This window comes from Ascaphus truei, chromosome 4 (genome assembly GCF_040206685.1).
Source record: "Ascaphus truei isolate aAscTru1 chromosome 4, aAscTru1.hap1, whole genome shotgun sequence".
Taxonomy (NCBI): Eukaryota; Metazoa; Chordata; class Amphibia; order Anura; family Ascaphidae; genus Ascaphus; species Ascaphus truei.
This window is the reverse complement of record NC_134486.1, coordinates 176018133-176036957: the sequence shown is the minus strand read 5'-3', so window position 1 is coordinate 176036957 and position 18825 is coordinate 176018133. Positions and strand designations below refer to the sequence as shown.

Sequence of the window (18825 nt, the reverse complement as noted above, 5' to 3'; positions counted from 1 at the left end):
CTGATCAGCAGCTCTGTCATGGGAAACTTTATAAATTATCATTAGTCCCAAGTACAATATTTACTGTTTTGTCAGTGTTTGTTTTATGTTATCCAGTTTTCAACCATTAAGGAATCAGATTGCAGAACATTTTATAGAGAGACTGGAGCTGTGTGCATATATATACCTGAAGTATCTGAAGCATAAATAAGTAAAGAAGTTGGATTACAAACTGTGGGAAGGTCATTTATAAAGACAGAAGAAAGAGGGGGCCTGGAACAGGACCTTTGCATACTCTACAGGTAAAATGCAAGTGGTTAGAGTTAGAGCCTGAGATAGACATGTAGCCCCCCCATTGGGGACTATTATTTCAGTTAAGGGTTTAATCGCCTAAATGGGTTAACTTTGTGGGATCACTCTACTCTGGTTACGCCCCTCCCCATCATGTGATGTACGATGACTATGCAGAAGGGATTGTCACTTTTTTGTATGTCTTGTGACCTGTGATGTCACTAAAGGGAGTACAGGGGGTACATAGCTCCACCCTATAGTCTAGAAGCAGGTTCTTCAGAGTTCTGACTGAGATCCTAACTGTGAGTCCTGTAAATAGGTTTATGTGTATAGCTAAGTGTATTAAGAAGTGTCCTGTCATGTTTTGTTGTTTTCAGTTAGAAATACAGTATACCCATTAAGTATGTGCCATTGGTAAGGGTCCAAGATTGTTCTAATTATTGAAAAGGAGTAAGCATGCTCTTGATAGGAGTTCTCGACATAGTAACTGGAGTATGTTTGGATGGGCCCAACCGAAATGGTTCCTAGTGCAATCCTGATCAAATAGATGTAGCCATGTCTGGTTTTGGCTAGTAATCTGCCTACCTAACATGTAAATCCTGTATTAGTGCAGGCAGTGTTAGGCCCAATCTGAGTTTTCCCCTGCAGTGAGCAGCTGCCTTGAGTGACACAGGGGGTGGGACAAGGCCTGTGTTCTGCCCAATCCTGGGCTCAGAACTTGGACCCTCCCCCAGGGTACTTAAGGGGCTGAACATGTACATTTAATTAGTTGTCCCCTGAGAGTGTCCCACGGAAGAGTGTGTGCAGGGCCCTGGTCACCTTAGGGGAGTGGGTGAGGACTATACCTCATACTCCACCAGGGAATAGGGGAAGAGTTAGGACAGACCCTTGGGGCCCATGCCTGGGGGTTGAGTCCAGGGACCATCCTGAGAAGGGAAGAAGATTGTACCAGTTGTATCCTGATACCCTGTTGATAAAGAATAAAGTGTTCCAGTTAAAAAATATATTCCTGTCTGAGACTACAATCTATCAGGGAGTATCAGAGGGTTTTCCGACACTCCTGGAGCCTGCAAGAGATGGAGGTGCTGAACCACCGAGAGAAGAACTAAAATCACCCCAAAAGCCTGTACTGTCTTCCCCATACTACCGACGAAAAGCTCAGCATCCTGTGAGCCAGCAGGTAATCAGCACTACACACCTTGTAATAGGCAGATCTCCCAGACGGTGCCGGAACCCTGTTACATAGGTATGCAAGTGTAACACTTGAGCTCACCACGAACAAGGCGGGACCCAGGTACTGAGGTGGGAAAGTACAAGACTGAGCACCCATAGCAGCGGGAGCACGCCTGGAGGGTGGATAGTCAGCGTCGTCGGGTCTGGGTTGAAGAGAGTGGGTTAGTATGAGTACTTGCCAGAGTCCGGGGCGGAGCCAGTGGGGTGGTCAATGTCCGTTGTGCCGTGGTCTAGGGTAGGAGCCAGGAGAGTGGTAGATTGTCCGTAAGCCGAAGTCTGGGATGGAGAGGTGCGGGTAGTCAGGTACAAGCCTGGGTCTTTATCCAGAGGGGTCCTATAGTCAAGCCAGGTCGGTACGCAGGAAAGCAACAGAGAACACAGCAAGGCACAAGCAAAGCAAGGCAAGGCAAAACAAATGCAGGAACACAAGGTCACAAGAGTTATGCTCAGCACTCAGGAAGTGAAAGTCTTAAGTAGCACACAGGAACCAATGAGGCTGGGGGCGGAACGGTGGCGCGGCCTTCGCGGATGTCAGGATAGGCTGCAGGAGACAAGGAGCACTCAGAGTAGTTGCCACGCAGATGGGGAATGGTGAACATGTGAGCACACGCAGGAGAAGCGCGGCGCGTCCGGGGGGCGGAGCTAGGCTCTGTGGCACGGCTAGAAAAGCTGTGCGTGCGCGCACGCTCTGTAAACAGCGAGGATGCGCACACGATCAGCAACCAGCTCAGGGGGCTGTGATGTAGCAGGTAAGGAGGGAACACGCCGTGTAAACGAGTTCCATGATTCCTTATAGGAAGAAATATGCAGTACATGGTAGCGGGTTACTAGTCAAGGAGCCCGGAGTGTATTCCTTAGAGGCCCATTCGATATGGGGTATTATTGACTCTATACAAGAGTCACTTCATCCCTTACAATGGGTAACAATTTTAAGTACCTCCATAGCTTAGGAGTGAGCTACCAATGGATGAAATACAGGATTATATTGTTTGCCATGAGTTTCTGTACAGTAACCAGTATCTTAATGTCTGAGAAGCATTATTGATGACTGTCCAATAAGCAACTTTTTGTTTATACAAGTTCCTGGCCCCTATCCTGGTTATATTTAAGCCTCCATACCCAGCCTGCACTTACCCAGCACCCAGCAAAGGCCCGAGAGACTGAGCACGGCCTATGTATATAGTCAATCTGATGTGAACTCCTTTAGAGCCAGGTAAAGAGGGTTACAGACACATAGTGGGATATTCCTGATAAATAAGAGATAGACCAGTTAAAAGCATGTTGTCGATACGAGAGTATGACAACTTGTTTAACATAATAGCATGGTCAACAGTATCAAAGTATCATATATATATTAAAATATGTTGAAATATTGCACCATTCAACTCTCCATGTTCCATTCCCCACTGAATCTCATTGCATATTTTTAAGAGGGTTGTTACTATGGAGCGATTTGGTTGAAAGCCAGATTAGAATTGACTAAGGAAATGTGACTTCTAATACTAGTTGCTTAAGTGGGAATGAATGCATGTTTCCATGGTGTTGGACAGTATGTATGTATATATGTATATATGTATATACAGTATGTATGTCTTTATTGATATAGCGCCATTAATGTACATAGCACTTCACAGTAGTAATACATGAGACAATCATATAACTAACAAATAATACAAATAACAGGTCATGGGAAGAAGTGCTTCAGACATAAAAGTAACATTTCGGAAGAGGAGTCCCTGCTCCAAGGAGCTTACAATATAATTGATAGGTAGGAAGCATGTACAGCAGGCCTGCACAACTCGTAAAGTGCGAAGGGCCGAACTGCTCCAAGGAAAAATAAATTGGGCCGCACGGGTAAAATCATCATCATCATCATCATCATCATCATCATCATCATCATCATCATCATCATCATCATCATCATCATCATCATCATCATCATCATCTCTCCTCCAGCACCCATCATCATCCTCATATCTCCCCCAGAACCCAACACTATCAACCATTGCGATACTCCCCATCTATCTCTCATACCCCCATCTCTCCCCCTCACCCACACACAATACACCCCTCCACATCAAACACACAATACCCCCCTCCACATCAAACACACAATACCCCCCTACACCCCACACACATCCCACCACCCCCTGCAGCTCACATCCCTCCCCCCTGCAGCTCACATCCCTCCCCCCTGCAGCTCACATCCCTCCCCCCTGCAGCTCACATCCCTCTGCCCCCTTGCACCTCACATCCCTCTCCCCCCTTGCACCTCACATCCCTCTCCCCCCTTGCACCTCACATCCCTCTCCCCCCTTGCACCTCACATCCCTCTCCCCCCTTGCACCTCACGTCCCTCTCCCCACTTGCACCTCACATCCCTCTCCCCCCCTGAACCTCACATCCCTCTCCCCCCTTGCACCTCACATCCCTCTCCCCCCTTGCACCTCACATCCCTCTCCCCCCTTGCACCTCACATCCCTCTCCCCCCTTGAACCTCACATCCCTCTCCCCCCCTGAACCTCACATCCCTCTCCCCCCTTGCACCTCACATCCCTCTCCCCCCCTTGCACCTCACATCCCTCTCCCCCCCTTGCACCTCACATCCCTCTCCCCCCCTTGCACCTCACATCCCTCTCCCCCCCTTGCACCTCACATCACTCTCCCCCCCTTGCACCTCACATCACTCTCCCCCCCTTGCACCTCACATCACTCTCCCCCTTGGGTGGGTGACAGTGACTGGGTGACAGTGACTGGGTGGGACACAGTGACTGGGTGGGTGACAGTGACTGGGTGGGTGGGTGACAGTGACTGGGTGGGTGACAGTGACTGGGTGGGTGACAGTGACTGGGTGGGTGACAGTGACTGGGTGGGTGACAGTGACTGGGTGGGTGACAGTGACTGGGTGGGTGACAGTGACTGGGTGGGTGACAGTGACTGGGTGGGTGACAGTGACTATGACAGTGACTGGGTGGGTGGGTGACAGTGACTGGGTGGGTGACAGTGACTGGGTGGGTGACAGTGACGGGGTGGGACACAGTGACTGGGTGGGAAGAGTGACTGGGTGGGACACAGTGACTGGGTGGGACACAGTGACTGGGTGGGTGACTGGGTGGGTGGGTGACAGTGACACTGACAGTGACTGGGTGGGTGGGTGACAGTGACTGGGTGGGTGGGTGACAGTGACTGGGTGACAGGGTGACAGTGACTGGGTGGGTGACAGTGACTGGGTGGGTGACAGTGACCTTGACAGTGACTGGGTGGGTGGGTGACAGTGACTTGACAGTGACTGGGTGACAGTGACTGGGTGGGTGGGTGACAGTGGGTGGGTGGGTGACAGTGACTGGGTGGGTGACAGTGACTTGACAGTGACTGGGTGGGTGGGTGACAGTGACTGGGTGGGTGACAGTGACTGGGTGGGTGACAGTGACTGGGTGGATAGGTGGGTGACAGTGACTGGGTGGGTGACAGTGACTGGGTGGGTGACAGTGACTGGGTGGGTGACAGTGACTGGGTGGGTGACAGTGACTGGGTGGGTGACAGTGACTATGACAGTGACTGGGTGGGTGACAGTGACTGGGTGGGTGACAGTGACTGGGTGGGTGACAGTGACGGGGTGGGACACAGTGACTGGGTGGGAAGAGTGACAGGGTGGGACACAGTGACAGGGTGGGACAGTGACTGGGTGGGTGGGTGGGTGACTGGGTGGGTGGGTGACAGTGACACTGACAGTGGGTGGGTGGGTGACAGTGACTGGGTGGGTGGGTGACAGTGACTGGGTGACAGGGTGACAGTGACTGGGTGGGTGACAGTGACTGGGTGGGTGGGTGACAGTGACTGGGTGGGTGGGTGGGTGACAGTGACTGGGTGGGTGGGTGACAGTAAATTGACAGTGACTGGGTGACAGTGACTGGGTGGGTGGGTGACAGTGACTTGACAGTGACTGGGTGACAGTGACTGGGTGGGTGGGTGACAGTGGGTGGGTAGGTGACAGTGACTGGGTGGGTGACAGTGACATGACAGTGACTGGGTGGGTGGGTGACAGTGACTTGGGTGACAGTGACTTGGGTGACAGTGACTAACAGTGACAGTGACTTACCTTGACCCGGGTGGGTGCAGGTTGCCGCCGGATGCTTGCTCCTCCTGCCCCCGATATCCCTGCTGCAGCTGCCTGGGACGGGAGGTGGGCTTGGGGGCGCGGGTTGGGGGAAGGGGGGGGAGGAGGGCACGGGAGGTGAGCCCGTGGGGGACGCGAGAAGCTGGCCGCGGAGGGAAGCGGTGAGAAGCAGGCCGCTGGAGGAGCTGAATTATTTAATTATTACTTCCCCCTCCGGCCCACGTTGGGAGCAGGGGGGGGGAGCGGGCCCGCAGAGGAGCTGCATGTTGCTTCCCCTTCCGCCCCGCGTTGGGAGCAGGGAAGGGGGAGGGGAGCGGGCCCGCAGAGGAGCTGCGTGTTGCTTCCCCCTCCGACCCACGTTGGGAGCAGGGAAGGGGGGGGGACGGAGAGGGCCTAGCGCATGCGCGCCGGGACCGCAGGGAATTGGCGCCATTTTTTTTTCAAAGTTTTTTTTTTTTTCAAAGTTTATTTTTTTTCAAAGTTTTTTTTTTTTTTTTTAAATCTCATCGAGGGCCACACAGAGAGGCCAGGCAGGCCGCATGCGGCCCGCGGGCCGCGTGTTGTGCAGCCCTGATGTACAGAGACAGTAGGAGGGAAATCTTGTAAGTGTGTCTGCAGGGGGCCAAGCTTTATGTATCGTGTATAGTATTAGCCACAGTGCTACTCATATGCTTCTTTAAGCAAGTGTGTCTGGAGGTGGGTCTTAAAGGTGGTTAGAGAGGGTGCTAGTCAGGTATTGAGTGGAAGAGCATTCCAGAGGTGCGGTGCAGTCAGTGAGAAAGGTTTTAGGCGGGAGAGGGCTTTAAATACAAAGGGGGTAGAGGAAGACATCCTTGAGCAGAAGAGTCGGGATGCTGCATAGCGAGAAATTAGGGCTGAGATGTAAGGAGGGGCAGAAGAGTGTAAAGCTTTAAAAGTGAGGAGGAGAATTGAGTGCGAGATGCAGGATTTCATAGGAAGCCAGGAGAGTGATTTCAGCCGGGGAGATGCTGAGACAGATTTAGGAAAGAGTAGAGTGATTCTGGCAGTAGCGTTTAAGATAGATTGTAGGGGTGAAAGATGAGTCAGGAAGGCTGGACAGCAGGATGTTACAGTAATCGAGATGGGAGAGAATATGGCCCTGAGTCAGAGTTTTAGCAGTCGAGCAACAGAGGAAAGGGCGTATCTTTGTAATATTGCGGAGGAAAAAGCGGCAGGTTTTAGAAACATTTTGAATGTGAGAGGAGAATTTGAGAGAGGAGCCAAATGTGACCTTTAGGCAGCGTGCTTGGGCTACTGAGTGAATGATAGTACTTCCAACAGTAATGTGGAAGGAGGTAGTAGGGCCAGGTTTGGGAGGAAGTACGAGGAGCTTTGTTTTTGCCATGTTAAGTTTATGTTGGCGGAGGGCCATCCAAGATGATATCGCAGAGAGACATTCAGCAACTTTGGTCTGTACAGTAGGTGTAAGGTCGGGGGTTGAAAAGTAAATTTGTGTGTCGTCAGCATGGAGGTGATATTTAAACCCAAGAGATGTGATTATGTCACCTAGAGAAAGTGTGTACAGAGAAAAGAGAAGAGGTCCCAAGACAGAGCCCTTGGGTACCCCCACAGAGAGATCCATAGAGGAGGTGTTAGCAGAAGAGACACTGAAAGTACGATGGGAGAGGTAACAGGAGATCCAGGATAGAGCTTTGTTACGAATACCAAGAGTATGGAGAATGTGAAGGAGAAGAGGGTGGTCCACGGTGCCAAATGCTGCAGAGAGGTTGAGTAATATGAGCAGAGTGTAATGACCTCTGTCTTTGGCAGCATGGAGATCATTAGTTATTTTAGTGAGGGCTGTTTCATTCGAGTAAGCAGTGCGGAAGCCAGATTGTAGAGGCTCTAAGAGAGAATGGGTGTTGAGAAAGTGAAGAAAGCGAGAGAATACAAGACGTTCAAGGAGTTTAGAGGCAAGAGGGAGACCGGTCGATAGTAAGACAGGTAGGGTCAAGCTTGCTGTTTTTGAGTAATGGTATAACTGTTGCATGTTTGAGGGAAAAGTACCAGAGGTAGAGGTAGGAGTTAAAAATATGTGCGAGCGTAGGGGTTATAATAGGAGTAAGAAGTTTTAGGAGATGGGAATGGGGTCAAGAAGGCAAGAGGGCAAGTGGTAGAGGAAGAAGAGGAGATCAGCAGTGGCCATCCTCCTCTGAGACAGTGGGTAAAGAGTCAAGGAAGGCAGGAGGAAAGTTAGGAAGCGGTGTAGGATGGGAGGAGGAAACAGAGGATATGTTATGACGTATGGATTTCACCTTTTCCTTAAAATAGTCAGCAAAGTCCTGAGGTGAGATGGTGGAAGAAGAGGCAGCTGAGGGTGGTTTGAGTAGAGGGTCAAAGACAGAGAAGAGTCGGCATGGGTTAGACTTGTGCATGTTGATTAGTGAAAAAAAGTAGTTTGTTTAGCCTGAGAGGGCAGAGTTGAAACAGGATAGCATAAATTTGTAGTGAAGGAAATCTGCGAGAGTGTGAGATTTCCTCCAGAGGCGTTCAGAAGAACGAGTGGAGGAACGCAGTGTGCACGTGTGGGAATTTAGCCAGGGTCTGGGGATAGAAGAGTAAGGATGGCATAGGGAAATCAGGGCATGTAGATCAAGAGAGGAGGATAAGGCAGAGTTGTAGTTCCTGACCAGGTTGTCAGGGTCTGGAACAGAACTGAGAGAAGAGAGGGAGGACCGTAAAGTGGAATAAAAAGGCTGGTTAATAGAGCGCAGGTTTCTGCAGAAACGAGAGGTAGATGGAGAAGGGGAGAAGTGAGAGAGAGAAAATGAGATTAGGTGATGGTCAGAGAGAGGAAAGGGGGAGATGGAGAAATCAGAGAGAGAAAAGTTTTAGTGAAAACCATGTCTAGGTAGTGCCTATCCTTGTGGGTCCTGGCTGCAGTCCACTGTTGAAGGCCAAAAGAAGAGGTTAAAGAGTCATAGTATAGCTAGAATAGAGATAAGTGTAGTTGGAGACAATGTTTTTGTCACCTCTTTTGAAAACGGGGTTAACTCTGGTGGTTTGCCAGGCCCTATGGATTTGGCTTGAAGACAAAATAGAGTTGATGTGCCTTAAGCATTAAAAATATAGACTGTAAGCTGTTTGGTCAGTAACTTTATATATTTGCGAAACTGTATGCAGAGCTGCATGTCCTACAACTACAAAATCAGTAAACTGAGCTGTAATGCTGCATTCATTCTTTGTATATTTTTATCACAAGTGATGTTTGCACTTTTGGAGTTTTAGCAAATGTGTAAGGGCAGACTAATAGTTTCAAAATTGTGCTGCATTGGTGCTGTGCAAAAATGCATTTAACATTGCTGTCTTTGTGCTACAGTAGGCCTACACAAAAAAAGGTAACACAATAATGTTTTGCTGAAAAACAGAGATACAGTATGAAACTCTACTGTATGTCGACTCCAGTCAACACGATTTGGGATTTCTGGGCCCAAAAAATATACAAATTTCATGGAAAATACTGACTTCTATTGGTAAGACTTTATTGAAGGGTATGGGACTGCTGATGATAAATATCAGTCAGACTGCTTACAAATGCTGCGTGTGTTCATTAACCTTCTATAATAAAACTTTTAGTTCAAAGTAATTATAATTTCTAACATCTTTCTGAAATATAGAGGTTGAAATCCAAAGATTCCTGCGGTGCACAGCAAAATAGGGTAGAGGACCAGCAAGGTGTTGTTAAAAATCCTTTATTGAAACAGCATGGTACAGGGGACACACACTCTGACGCGTTTCGGACTGGTATAGTCCTTAGTCATAGAGCTGATCCGCACCATTCATCCCCACTGATTTAAAGGGCTAAGCCCGCCCCCCTACGTTATAGGGCATAATTAAATGCACTCTCCAGATCTCTCTCTACATAACCACGATCTCTGAATCTTCTCTTTAGATCCTCTGCCTGTGCCAAGAAGGATTCTCTTGTGGAGCATAGGCGTCTTAACCTCAGAAATTGCCCTTTTGGTATTCCCTTTATAAGCGGTCTTGGGTGGGCACTGTTCGATCTGAGCAGGGAATTTTTAGAGTTTGTCTTCCTAAAGATATTAGTCTGTATTTTCTGACCCACATCAATATACAAATGTAGGTCTAAGAAGTCAATCTGTGAGTCACTATAACAATGTGTAAATCTTAAATTATACGTATTGGCCTCAAGATATTCAAAGAAAGCGTGCAAAGTGTCATCATCCCCATTCCAGATAAATAATAAATCGTCAATGAAGCGACGGTAGAAAATAATATTATCTCTAAAAGGGTTAGTGTCACCAAATATGTGCGCAGGGAGTCCCAGCCAATTAGATTATACATTAGCGATTTTCGCGCCAAAAGCAGGGAGCGCGATGACGTAGGGGGGCGGGCTTAGCCCTTTAAATCAGTGGGGATGAATGGTGCGGATCAGCTCTATGACTAAGGACTATACCAGTCCGAAACGCGTCAGAGTGTGTGTCCCCTGTACCATGCTGTTTCAATAAAGGATTTTTAACAACACCTTGCTGGTCCTCTACCCTATTTTGCTGTGCACCGCAGGAATCTTTGGATTTCAACCTCTACATGAATATTGAGCGTGCTGCACGCTGCATTGGAACAAGCCTGCTGTGAGTATATTTCTCCCTCACAGGGATACTGGATGACCTGGAATAGTGCTGCAGCACAAGGGTTAGGTATGGCCGAGCTCCATACAACAATGGTATGTTAACCTTTATTCCATTATGACACATGGACTACTGCCATTACACTGAGTGTCTTTTTTGCTGCATTCATATAGCACTGGGTCTCATTACTCTACTTGCTGGCTGATACAGTTTCCTGTTACCATGATATGTGGACTTATATTGATTATTGTCTAAAGGTTCAGATTTGGATTGAGCACTGTGATTGGGACTCACGCCCCAAACCACCGATCTTTCTGAAATATTTGGTGATAAAAAAAAAAAGATGTTTTGACATACATACTCAGAGGTTATTCACTACCATGAGGTTCATTCCTCAGCATTTCCCAAGCCAGAAGTGGTGCAACTAAGGGGCAAAACAAATTGCACAATATGTATGAAAGAACACATATTTTCTGCTTTCAAAGGATTTATTTCCTTAACAAATATTTTTTGCCCACAGAAAGGTATCACTTTTGCCTTGATATTTAGGTGGCTATATTTTTCAATTAGACTCCAAAGTGTTTATTCCCTAAAGTGTACTAACCATTATCTATCATAAAGTCCATCTACTGAAATGTCTGTTAATGATTTAAAATGATTAGTTGCACCTATACCCGATGCATCTATAGACTCTGGATTCCATACAAGTTGGCATTAATCATTTGCAGATGTTGATGTGTGTAGGAGATGTGTGCAGAGGGTAAAACACCAGAGATGATTTTAGGAGAAAATAAATGTAGGCTTGATTAGCCAGCAGCTTTAAACAGAAAACAGCTTCATATCAGTAAACACATTAGAACAGACAACAACAACCAGGCCTAACCCCATGTATGGGGACTGAATAACATTTCAGCATTCCCTATCTGAGGGCTGGAAGGCTAAGGGTATCATGCAGTTAGCAGCGAAAAAATGCATTCGCCAGTTTAGCAATTAGCCATGTTTTTGGCGAGTTAAACTGTCTGTATGCTGTAAGGGGCGAATCCCTGGCGAATGAATTAGCCACCACCATTTGATGAAATGGCGTGTAACCGGTGGCGGGACGGCTGCCTGGCGAGAAACTGCCGAGAAGCCGTCCCCTGCCGAGTTGTGTTTGCAGCCGAGAGAGATCCACTGCTCTCTCGGCGCAAACATCAGCACAATAAAAATTATTTTTAAAACAACTTTTATTCATAGTGTACATGTGCAGGGGGTCTCCGGAGCTGAAACGCATTGGTTTCAGGTCGGGGGACCCCCTGCTCCCCGAGATACAGCCCCCTTTATGAGGTGCCGGTATCCCTCTGCATTTAAAGGTCCTGATCACGTGACCCCGGCATGTAAACAAAGCAGAGGGATACCGGCACCCCCTAAAGGGGCCTGTATCTCAGGGAGCAGGGGGTCCCCGGACCTAAAACAAAAGCGCTTCAGCTCCGGAGACCCTCTGCACATCTACACTATGAGTAAAACACACATATCAATAAAGACTCGTTCCTTACCTTACAGGGTATCTGCTACGGTAACGAAGCAGCATGAATATTTATTTAATAATACTGTACAGTGAGCAGGGGGTCCCCCGAGCTGAACCGCATCACTTTGTGGACCAGGGACACCCTGCTTCCCGAGTTACAGGCCCCGGTATGTGTGATCGGATGGGCAGTGTAGCCGCCATGTTTATAGCGTCCAATACGCTACGTGCCCGGAACAAACATGGCGTCCACACTGTAACCGATGCCCCAAACCGGGGCCTGTAACTCGGGAAGCAGGGGGTCTCTGAGCCACAAATAAATGCGGTTTAGCTCAGGGGGCCCCCTGCTCCCGCACAATATTATTAAAATACATTAATGCTGCTTCATTACCATAGCGGATAGCCGCTAAGGTAATGAAGGGTTAACGCATAATAGCATGTTTATTGGGGACAAATGCCCCCAATAAACATAGCATCAATACACAACATACAATACAGTAATGGGCAACATTACTATTATCCACAAATGGATAATAGTGCAGTTGTCCATTTAAAATACATACAAGTAATGGTAAGTTAAATAAAGAAATGTATTTAATGTTAATGTGTTTTTTTTTTGCTTTTTTTTGCTTTTTCATGTCTTCATTTTTTTTTATGCATATCATTTCTTGCCACTGTACTGTATGTATGTATGTATGTATGTCTAGAGAGATATACACATACAGGGTAAGAAATGATAGTGTTAAAGCTTGATTTTCTGTATTGTAAATGATTGTGGCTATGCTGCTATGCATAGATGTGTGTTAAATGTATTTTATTATTAGAGAGATGTAAGTTTTGGGCTTTATGCTGTACTGTAGGTTATGGAGAGCCTTGCTATAGTATATTGTAATTGTTGGTGTCCTTTTTTGTATGTTTTGAACTTGTTCTCTGTTACGATAGCTACAGTATAGTTAATTGTGTAATTGGTATGGATGGTATTTTAATTGTTTAGGGATGTAATTCATGTCTGTTAATTCATTGATGGTGACTTTATTTGATGACATAATATACTTCCTGTGATGTCAGGCTATTTGAGTTGGATTACTGTATTGTTAACATTGATTTGCAGCGTGTACATGTAGTTTACATGTTATGCTACATGTATACACTGTAAATGCTATGTTTTAAGTGGCATTTGAGGCTTCAGATTGAATGATTACATGAGATTTGTGTAGGAAATTGTTTTTTAATTCATTGAGGATGTTATGCATAAGTGGTGTTGCCATTGCAGGATGGCTTCACCCCTTAATTACCTTTGAGGTCAGTAACCCGAAAAGGTGATTAAGGGGTTCATTGGTATGTGAATGTAATAGAGATGTATTGGCTATTTATTATTTTGGCAACGGACCCCAAGGATGATGCTGGCGTCGGAGCCTTCTTATTGATGAGGTTAGTAGAATTTTCTTTACTTTATTACGGTATTTAATGTGTTTAATAATGGCCAAATAATGTATTATCCCTATGTGGATAATAGTTATTTGGCACATTATTGTACTGTATGTGCTGGGGGAGGGGGTATTGGCCCCAAGGGTATTTGGTAGGTCTCCCCTGTGGGTAGTGGGTGAGGGTGGTTGGGGGGGTAGTGGGGGAGGGTATGTGGGTGATGGTGGGTTAACCCCTTAATGACTGTAGCAGTTAATAACCGCTATGGTGATTAAGGGGTTAGGGGACATTACATTGGATGTTTTTATTCTTGTGTCTGTTTTGCAGAAGCGAATGGGGCATGGGCATGAGGAAGATGAGGATGGCCTTCATCGTGGCAGCCGCACATGGATGAGTGCTATATGTATTTAATGTCTTTATTGTTGTGTATGTATTTTAAATGGACAACTGCACTATTATCCATTTGTGGATAATAGTCATTGTGCTCATGACTATACTGTATGTTAGGGGGGTATAGGTGTTGTTGGGGTCATATATTTATATAGGCACTGGCTGATACTGAAAACAAGGAGGATTTGTCACATCAACCAGTAGCAAGAGATTACAAAGAGAAGAGGCATGGGCTCGCCACCTTGCGTTGTATGCCAATTGCCCAGGCACGGACTTCGGGGAGAGGAGGGAATCGCAACAGGACACTACTACAGCTTGAAGCCAGACTCATCTACAGTTTGGGCACATTGAGCCCACGGGGTCTAAATGAGGACTTCAGATTAAGCTGTTTCCTGTAATCTCCGCACCTGGCCCATTGAGCTGCCTGCTGATACTAGGATTCATCTTTAACAGCAAAACCAGCGCATACTGCCTTGGGGTGTCAGCCAGTTAGCCACATTTCCTCCATCATGTCAGGCACCTTAGGTCCCTTGCAGTCAAGATCCACCTGTGGCAATGTTTGCTGAAAGCGAGACACACACAATTTATCACTAGTTTCTCCATGTGACAGTGTCTGCATTATGTGTTTATGTTGGTATTTAAGGTGTCGCTCCCTGAAAGGATACATAGTCATCAATGCATTATCACTTCTTACACTACGCATTATGCGTTCTATGGCTGAGTGCTTTCAGCATTTATATACTGTCTTTTTTGTTTGTGCAAATTATTATGCTTTGATGCACGATTTCACTTTTTATGTATGCTGGTGCATTACAGTGTGTCAGATACCTCAGATCCCTTTTAGTCAAGAGCCACCTGTAGCAATGTTTGCTGAGAGTGTGACACAGCATGTATTCTAATTTATTACCAGTTTCTCTATTTGACATTGTCTGCATTATGTATTTTTGTTGGTTTTTTAAGGTGTCGCTTCCTGACATGATGCATAGAGTCACCATTGCATTATCATTTCTTACACTATGCATTAGGCGTTATATGGCTGAGTGCTTTCAGCATTTATATATTGTCCTAGATTCCAGTCAGCCACGTCATCCACACGTGTGTATATATGTTTTAATCCCTCACATTTTTTTGCACATTTACGGTGAGCACATCAGATGTTTCACATGTTTCGCTTAACTTGCAGTTACAATGTGTATTTTGCACGTCCCTGAAATAGTTAATCTATCCAGGTATCAGCTCCAGATCAGTTTAGCCCATGCGCACTCTCTCCGGTTTTCCAAGATATCGCTGGGTCTGGCAGACTTATGTAGTCTCTCAGCAGTAACATTATGCAATTCCTGAGCCTTTATGCGCATGCCTAAACACATATCAGGTAAACAAATATAGAGTTAATATATTCAAAATGGATGCTCTTTACCTGCTGATACTGTGGATGCATGTCACATAGGCAGGTGAGGCTAATTAACTGTGATTGGTTTTGTTGAATTGCACTGGGGTTTGGGGTATATATATGTATTGTGCACTGCATTCAATTGCACCACCTTGAGAAAGGTCCCACTGGGGGACCGAAACGTCGGTTTTTGTGTCTTCTATCAAATATAGAACATTTTTGATTTACTTACCTGAGTGCTGTCCCTTGATGTCGTGTTGCAACCGGTATCGTATGGTCTATATATATATATATATATATATATATATATTTATTTAGTTAGTGTGGGGCTGGTGTGTGTATTTTTTATTATTGTGGGTAGTGGGGGTGGGTGAACGGGGTATTAGCCCCAACGGTGTTTGTTTAGGGCTTGCGGGTAGGTAGCAGGAGGCCTTAACCCCTTCATGACCGTAGCGGTATTAACCGCTACGGTCGTGAAGGGGTTAAGTGCACCCGCAACCCCCCCGCAAGCCCTAAACAAACAACAAGGGCCAAATACCCCCTTCACCCACCCCCACTACCCACAATAAACCTGGCACGGCTCTTTAACCCCTTCTTTGGTTAAGTGGGCTTTAAATGCATTTTTCCTGCCTCGGATGCATGCCGGGGGGGTCCGGTGCTGATATTAATGGTATCAGCTCCGGAGACCCCTGGCATCAATCCCAGCCAGGAAAAAGGCCTGAATTTTTTCTAAGTGCCGATTCGCCACTCATCCGCTGCCTCTCAGCAGCAACTTGCCATCTTTTTCTTGCGTGGTTGATCCGCCAGCGAAACGGTATTCTAGAGAGGCGAATAGCTCCGCTTAGCTACTCGCCTCTACTAGAATACAGGGTGGCTGAAAAAGTTGGATTTTTAGGCGGAAAGTGCCTTCTCGGCCCGCCACCGGCAGAAAAAAAAAACCGCCAGCAAAACTGGCGTTTTTTTGGAATCTCGCAACTTTCTGGCCCCTTTCTGAATACGGTAGGCTTTTTAGGCAGAAAAGTGGCGAGAAGTGCCTTTCCGACGCTTACTGCATGAGGCCCTAAGCCTCTTACCAACATTTGACACAAGTGCAAAGAGAGGTACTTGTAGGTAGAGTGTTCTCCACGTCAGTCCAGGGTCTGTGGTGGTGTCTGTGCGGTGCTCCCTCTGGCGGGTTCCAGGGACCGGTGTTTCCCTGGGATATCTCTAGCAGCACAGATTCTCTCTGTCTGTGCAGCAGGCTTTTAAGCATGCTTGATGAGCCAGGTGGAGACTGGTCAATTAACTCCTGCTGACATTAACCAGCTCGCTGCTGGACTCATCAGCTAAAGACAGGCTTTATTTTTAAGCCTTTTAGATAGGGGGAAGGCCCTGTCACAATGTGCTTGAGCTTATGAGACCACAAAGGTCTTTATTTTATTCCTAAATATGTTTCAGGTTGGCCAAATAAGATAAATAGTAGGAGATATGTATGACTGGAGCCAAACGTATGGAAAATGAGAATGAATATGGTCCCATTATCCCCACTCGGGGTTGCTCTCTCCAGCTGGATACAGATCACTTCTCATTATCAGACTCTCACTATCATCAGACACTAAGTAAGCCACAATCACTTAGATTGTAAGCTCTTTGGAGCAGGGACTCCTTTTCCTACTATTACTTTTATGTTTGAAGCAGTTTTTCTCATTATGCATATTATTTAGTTGCGTCTATTACTACTGTGAACTGATATGTACACGTATGGCGCAATATAAATAAAGATATACATATAGTACAGGCAGTCCTCGTTTTACAACGCTTCGCTTTACAACGAATGGCTTATCCAATGCTATGCAATGCATACCTATGTTTATTTTTACAACACCAAAACGGCTTATCCAACGCTCTTATGACGCTTTGCAAAGCTGTTTGTGTATATAACATATATTATACTATATTATACTATATAATATATTATATTTTTATATTATATATTATGTTATATTATATATATAATACAGTATATACACTATATAATTTATGTTTATGCTGCATATCTTATTGTCTTTGTAAAATATTTGTGTATTTTAGCATTAAAAATGCCTTCAGGAACGGAACCTTTCATTTAAACAGTGTTCCTATGGGAAAACGTGTTTCGCTTTACAATGTTTCGCTATCAAACGCCATTTTTAGTAACGCATTGTGTCGGATAACCGAGGACTGCTTGTACATGCATAGAGTAAGAATTTTATTGCCAAACAATTGCTAGATACCTTTCTATCAATTATGTTTTATTGACAGAATATGCAATTAAATAAACAGCTATCTTTCTTTTTTTGCTGTGGGAAGTATAACTTTTTTTTGTTACGACTATTTTTCCCCAAGAGGATATTAACTATATAATCCAGCAAAAAATGGTTGTTGTGAGATATTACACACTAATTAAAAGGAGTACAGAGAGATATTTGTTTCCCACAAAGGCTTATTCAAATTGACAATGTGCAGTCTTACAAGATGGCATTGAAACACTGATATTCTCTAGTAGCTTTTTCTTGCCGATGTTATGAGTCATTTTATTTTGCTTTCTTTTCGTCTGATGATATATTTTCTTTAACATGTTGACTCTTATTATGGCAGAAACACTTTTTCTGAATTTAAAGACTTATGTATCAACAAATTGCACATGCAAAGTGCCTCAAAAATGTTTATTTTTGATGCACTACTAGAATTATCAGTGCAATACCAGTGATATTTCCTACTAGCCTATTACAGGCTTACAGAGTGGCTCTACGTGCTGATCGACATTTTATTTTTATTTACTCGTATTGCTCTTTCCATATCTGCATTTAGTTTGAAAGTCTAATGCTTCGTTCAGGATGTATATAAGCGTTTGAAATATCAGGTGTCGGGAGGTTTAAATGATGCTCTCCCCAGAGCCCATTGTTGTCTAAAGGTTACCATAGTAACCTCAGAAGCTAGAGATTCATGTTTTTTTATATAGCGACATTGTTTTATATGTATACACTCAGGTCCAATGGCCTGCACTTCTATCTTGAGACACAGGTGAAAACCTCATTTAGATCTATTCAGCTGTTCTACAGCGCCCCCAGTGATACACAGGATTAATGTGATTTGTATAGTTCATTACCTTCTATGTTCTTAAAAAGGGAGAAAAGCAGCAGACTAATTCAGAAGTACTAGAAAGCTCTTGTCCAAGCAAGGTTGGAAAGAGAAATGTATCTGCGCAAACGCTCTGCAGCGCTCACCATACAGGCTGCCTATAGAGGAATGAAAACTCTTTGGCTTAATCGACAGAATAAAGCAGCCTGCCTTCTCCAAACCATATGGAGAATGCAACGTCAATGAAACAATTATGAACATTTGAAGCAGTGTGTAATCTTACTCTAGCCAAATGTTAGGAAGTGTCTGCAGCAAAGATACTACAAAAAAAATGAAGGCAGCTGCTGGAGTGATTCAATCCAGATATAGGTTCTACATCACAACCAAGCAAGCTGTGCGTTGCCAAAAGTGCACTCGTAATGTCATCTCAATACCACGATCAGTTTTCCACACAAGTCAGGAATAAGAAACTAATCACGACTGAAGCGCAATATCAATAGTCATGCTACTGTGGCCTGTGGCCCAAGTCATAATTCTCACAATGAAAATAGCCGCTAGAGAGGTGCAATATTTGGCTAGATTGAGGCAGAACTGTATCGGTGTTCAGACCTCTACAGGTACAACACTAGGTAACTACCAAACTGAGATGCCACGGGAGTCAATCGGTATGGATAAAAACTCTGCCTAGCTTGAACCACCTGTGAATATGGCTACAGAACCCGATGCAGGTGGTCACCCTAAACTTAGAGTAGAAAGGATCGCCCGGTGCAGGGAAAAATACATGACCAAG

At 45.4% G+C, this 18825-nt stretch overlaps 1 long non-coding RNA gene across 1 annotated transcript in view; it reads left to right on the top strand.

The window, feature by feature from the left end:
- The first annotated feature begins 201 nt into the window (after window positions 1-201).
- Window positions 202-18825, top strand: part of LOC142492015 (uncharacterized) — a 51952-nt gene continuing 33328 nt past the window's right edge. Inside the window, exon 1 of the long non-coding RNA XR_012800667.1 lies at window positions 202-281. This is a non-coding gene — a long non-coding RNA (uncharacterized LOC142492015). The remainder of the gene's footprint in view (window positions 282-18825) is intronic.